We start from the raw sequence: 6000 nt of genomic DNA, 5'->3' as shown, positions 1-6000 counted from the left end.
CTCCTTCCTGACCCTGCCCTGATGTTGTCTTCGGTGTGAGGGGCGCCATGCAGGCTTCCTTCCTGCGTCCTTCACTCTTTCATTCAGGGTTATGTTGTGGTCAACTGTGGTCAACTGTGGTCAGCTGTGGCTCTTGGGAAGCCCAATCTTGATATTACTTTTAGGACCCTCACCCGTTCTGCACATGGGAGCATTGGCCTTCCTAACTCCAGTTCTAGACTTAGACTCCTGCTAGCTAATATTGTAGCCTGGATATGGGCTCATATGTCAACCAGTATCTGTGGCCCCTCTTCTCCTCGGCATAGTAATTCACCAATAGTCATGTGACCCAGATCAGGACAGTGCGAGCTAGAGGAAAAAAAGGAGGACCTATTGCTGTGGAGACGTGAAACTGAGCCACCAAGTAGAGAAAGATGGTGCCAAACAATCTGTGAGGACACCAGACCTTAAACAGAGACCCACTTCCCCTTCAGCCTGGGAGCAGGCAGCTGTGAGATAATGTTTACTGAAAACAATTCAGTGCTATAAAGCTCTTGATAGGGCTCAGATAAGGGCTTACTCACTGAAACACCATGACTTTGACACCCCCTAAGGCTAGATGCTTCTTCCTGTTCCCCCTGCTGTTTCTCCCCATTCTGGGGCCAGAGATTAAACCACCAGCCAGGAGGGTGAGAAGTCTGGGAGAGTTGTTGGAGAATTGTATGTAGATGGATGGCAGAAGTCCTTAAAAAGGGAAGCGTTTTCTCTTGGAGAGACTTCTCTCTTGGGGAGCATAAAGTTTTCTTAAAGCAACCGACCGGTCTCTGTGTCATCTATCCCGACCACCTCGCTACATTCTGGGATGCAGGCTGCACAGCAGGTGCGACAACAATCGATTTCTGAAGATGTGACTTCAGTTTCTGGGTCTAGTCTACCTGATGCTGGTTACCCCAAATAATTAGTGACTTGTATATTCTGTTTTCTTTCCCTCTTAGGAGCAATGAACCTGTCAGTCTCACTGGCTCACTTAATGTACTTTGCAGAAGGGAAGAGGGACCCTGGAGGAGGAAGCTCCTTTGGGGTCTAAGAGCATGCCTCAGCAGGCATCTGGAGCCTCCTCATGTATCACAGAAGCACCCTAGGCACCCATGAGGTTGTGAAAACAAGATGCTGGGAGTGCAGCTCAGTTGGTAGAGAGAGCGCTTGCCTGGCATGCATGATACCCTGGGTTCAATCCCTGGCAGGGCAGAAAGTAAAACAAAGCAAAACCAAACCAGCAAACACACACACACACATACACACACACACACACACACAGAAAACAAACCAAAAGCCCACCAGATCCTATCTGAACAGGACATGCAATCTATTTGGGTTTTATTTTTAATTTATTATTTTTATATTAGCATAATTCTTTGGGAATTTCACATCATGCACTCTAACCCCACTCATTTCCCAGTCATTCCATATCCATCCTCCACCCTTATAGTCTCCCCTTGCAAAAGAAAATTAAAAAGAAAAAGATAAGAAATATAAGAAAAAATATAAGAAAAAACCAAACCAAACCAAAAGAACCACTTTGCTCCGCTGTCTTTCCTGTCTCTCCATCATGTAATCATTTGTCTTAGTGGCACTGAGACCTGCAGTGTGTCATACAGTATACCCTTTTGCCCAAACAGCTTTACTTGCAGATATTCATTGTAAAGAGTTGTTGATCTGGTTCAAGGCCTCTGGCTTCTGGCACACCATCAATACTTGACCCTCATCGAAATTCCTCTCAGATACCATGCTGTTGCCTGAGTCAGGGAGTTCCTTCAGCTATGGGTCTACAGGACTGGTCCCTTCATGAACTCCAGCAGGTAAATGGGGGTAATGTTGGGGTGGTACAACTCAAAGCTCTAGATGCAGGCCTGGGTGGTAGCTGAGTTGGTTAGTCTGGGTCTCCACCAAGACCTCCCCTCTTAGGTGAGGGTCAGGGCCAGCCAGCTCTCCGTTTGTAGTGGCCAGTGAGGGGGAGAACACTTTTCACGGGGCTGTTGAGGGTCTCAGGGCCAGCTCTCCCATGCCCACAACACCAGGACCAATTCTCTGGGGATCGGTGGCAGCCCTCCAGACCCTGGCTGCAGTAGGGCTATGGGACCCAGACGTGGACATTACCATGGCCTCGGTGTCAGCTCAGGTCGCTGGGATTAGTGTGGCCCTAGTGGCCGAGTGGCCCTTGGACATCACCATGACCTCAGGTGGTAGCCCAGACTGAGGCGTCTGTATGGCCCTCCACCTCCACACGGGCTGTGGACATCACAACCTTGTCAGCCAAAAGAGACTTCTGGAAACACTTAAAGACAAAATAAGACCACCACTGCTTTGAGTCTGTGGAGATGCCAGGGGAGAGGATAGGTGTGGGGACAACAGGGGGCCTTGGAGATGCAGAGAAGCTGGCTTCCTCTGAGACATTCGTGCTGGAGGACCATGGGGGTCGTGAGTGCTGAAGACAGTCACGGGAGAAGCTGAACTGGCCACCATGTCACTCTCGGTGGGGTGGAGAGGGGACCATGGGAGCCCTGTTCCTTCTGTTCTGCGTTCTGTAATCTGACACTACTCTAAATCATACTCTTCAATGAACTAGAAACCCAAAAGGTTCTCAGCAGGATGCTGGGGAACAAGGGGCTCCTGAGCTAGCCCAGAGCCCTGATGAGGGAGATGTGGCAGCTGCAGGCAGTGCTGTGAGCAGCACGGTGACCCTGTCCTCTTGTGCCATCACAGAGCTGTTCCGACACCGTGGGTAGCAGTGTGAGCTTGGTGGGCATGGGCATTGCAGGAGCTACTGGAATTCCACGGGAACTCCTGAAGTATGGACAGGGCCCCTCTGAAGATGTATAGGGAATGGGACTTAGTACCACATGTGGGAAGCACCTCCTTGTGCCGCCTCCCATGTACACCTCTGGCCTAGCAACATCATGGGCTGTCTCTGTGCATCCAGTAGGTGCTCAATAAATATTTGTTAAAGGAGTGAATTGGGGGTTGGATTAAATGAGTTAGAAGTGGGCTGTACTGGTAATTTAGCCTTTCCCCTGTATTGGCTTTTGGGGGCTAGATATTGGGCATTGAGGGTGTCTTTTCTTCCTTCCTTCTCTCTTCCTCCCCCTTATTTTCTGTTGAGGCTCAACCCTTGTTTGTTTTTTTGTTTTGTTTTGTTTTTTTGAGGTAGGTCTAGCTGTGTAGCCCTGGCTGGTCTGGAACTCACTATGTAGACCAGGATGGCCTCAAAATCACAACCACCCACCTGCCTCTTTCTCCCTCATACTGGGTTAAAGGCATGAGCCATCTGACTGAGCCCACCCCCCTTTAAGACAGGGTCTCACTACATAGCCCAGGCTGGCTTTGAACTTACGTTCCTCCTGCTTCAGCCTCTGGCACATGCCGTCATGGAGACATAGCCTTCCCCTTGTTCCCATTCTGCCTTTAAAATGTGTTGGCTAGGACAGCCTGTGCTGTCTGGGACAGATTTCCTGTTTAGATGTGTGAACAGATACACAAAGGGAGGAATATAAAATAAACAGTCTAGACTTTTGGAGCCTTCCAAACTTTCACTAACTGAAACCATCTCCGAGTCAGAGAAGCGAGAGGGACCCCACACTGTCTCTTTCATTTTTCTATAATCTTAAACTGCTCTAAGAATTCCCGTCTCACCCAATTGTCACTCCAACTTCATGTTTCCAGACTGCTAGCAAATGGCAGCTGAGATACGAGCCACTTCACGGGCTGTGCTGCCGCTGTGACCCTGTGGTTCATGCTTTTGCAGAGTCTTCCCGCTGTTACTGTGGGGACATGGGATAGTCACACTGGCTTGAAAAACTCGAGACTCGCTGAGAAGCAGGTGCAGGATCAGTGCCCCGGGCCCGGTTCTCAGAATCCTGGGTCCCATGTAATCAAGTGTGTCCTTCTACCAGGACCGTGACTGGTGACCAGGACCTGAGTCTGGCTGCTGACACCTGCTCAGCCTTGATGGAAGGGGTAATACCAGGCAGATCTCCCACCAGAATACATCCTAACCAGCAAGGGACAGGGGTTTGTGGCAAAAGACTAGCCCTGTGCCCAGCGCTCACTGTGTGGGGGCTCCCCCCTCCCCTCACTCCCCCACTAGTGCCTCTAGTGTCAGCTTCCAAATGACCCCATTTCATCACACCCTTGTGCTGGGTCTGGGTTAGAGCCCCTGGCTCGTCTCTTCCTCTCAAGAACAGGGAATTTAACAGGTTGAAGTATGGAGAAGTGGCGAGACCTGGCTTCAGACTTACTTGGATCCAGGGCCTCTATGTCATCAGGCTCAGATCAGCCGGGCGTGTTCCTAGCCTTGTTCTGTTGTCTCCTGCCAAGGGAACATTTCGGAGGAGGAGGTGGAAAGGAGGTAAGAGCCAGAGGGGGAGGAGAGTAGTGTGAAATGCTCACTGCCAGGCATGACATGGTGATTACCTGCACAAGAAGGGGCTCGTGGGGTTCCACTTCTCTCGAGGATGATGGTTGATGGGTGAGGGGTAGACATTTTCTTCAGTGGCGTATCCACTAGTGAAACTCACTGGGACACTCACAAACACATGCACACACCACTCACACACACATGAGAGCACACGCACAGGTAAGTGCACACATACAGGACTGCACACACGTGCACATGCATACACACGTACACATGTACACCATGAGAGTTGGGAAGAGGAAGGGCATTAGAGCGAAGGGAACAAGAGAGGGTAACTGGGTGAACATGAATGAAACACATTACATACATGTGTGAAAATACAAGAATGAGCCAGATTAATACCTGTGATTAACATATGATGATAAAAACACTTTAGGAAAAGAAGAAAAACAATTCACCTTGATTGGATCAGTTCAGGTCAGGTGACAACCATCAGCTCAGTCATGGCAACCAGGAGCATAAGGACCAGGCCAGATGCACCTCCATGCTCCTCCAGTCTCGTGACTGAGTGTCAAGGGCCCCACAGGCTACTGTCCACCAGGATGCTGCTGACGTTGGCCTTGGACAGTAAAGGACAGGACTCTCAGGAAACCAAGGCAATTGGAGAGAGGCTAGGTGTGGGGTCAAAGAGGTCACTGAGCGCTCCCACCTAGACTGGCCGTCCACTCCCCGACAGGACTTTGTGACTCCACTTTCATCTCCCTGCATCAGAGACTGACATTTAAAGGTGATTTTTTTAAAGAAGGTAAAATGTAACCGAGACCCCTGTTGAGTGAGCAGGTGACTGTACCAGTCGCCTTACTGAGGACTGAGAAGGGCAGCAAAGCCCAATGGACACAGGCTGCTTTCGCATTTTGTGGCCTCTGCCCACACTTGACATCTCTTATTGAAGGGACCAGACCCTCACCCAGCCCCCTGCTTTGGCAGCCATGACAGGCTGCAGAAAAGACACAGCAAGATGTAGGCCCCTGATTGAGCAACGCGTGCCGAGCTTCCTGACCTTGCCAGACCTTCTAGTCACTAGGAAGCCAGATACCCTCCATGTGGCAAGGAACCAATCAGAAGTCAGCTGTCAGGCTCTGGATGTGGAGTACAGAGCATAGCAACCACCCTAAGAGGGCCTATAGGTCATAGTAACCTACCTGCCACTGCAGCTGACCGGTCAACACAGGACAGGCTGCCCAAATCCTGAGACTTGTGGACCCCAGACACTCACCTTGCTCTACCCCAATAAATCCCCTGCTTCTTGGTCTCTACGGATCCTTCTTCCTCCACCCGATGTGTTGGACAGACAGACAGAGGACCTGAGTTAATTAATTAAAGACTGCTTTTGCATCAGATCAGGTCTCAGTGATTTGGGGGTTCAGAGTTTGGTCACAACACTATGATTTGTGAAAAACAGATTAGAGTTCAAATATCAGTGGGATTACATCCTGCTGTGAGTGACCCAGGCTCAGAAAATGGGCTGAGGCAGAGTGAGAGCTCATTCTGTGTGCTGTGACAGGCTGGGGTAGTCAGTGCTGGGAAAAGGGATGTGTCCATCCATT

Source organism: Mesocricetus auratus, unplaced genomic scaffold, assembly GCF_017639785.1.
Source record: "Mesocricetus auratus isolate SY011 unplaced genomic scaffold, BCM_Maur_2.0 Super-Scaffold_100028, whole genome shotgun sequence".
In the NCBI taxonomy this organism is placed as follows: domain Eukaryota; kingdom Metazoa; phylum Chordata; class Mammalia; order Rodentia; family Cricetidae; genus Mesocricetus; species Mesocricetus auratus.
This window is presented reverse-complemented; position numbering follows the sequence as displayed.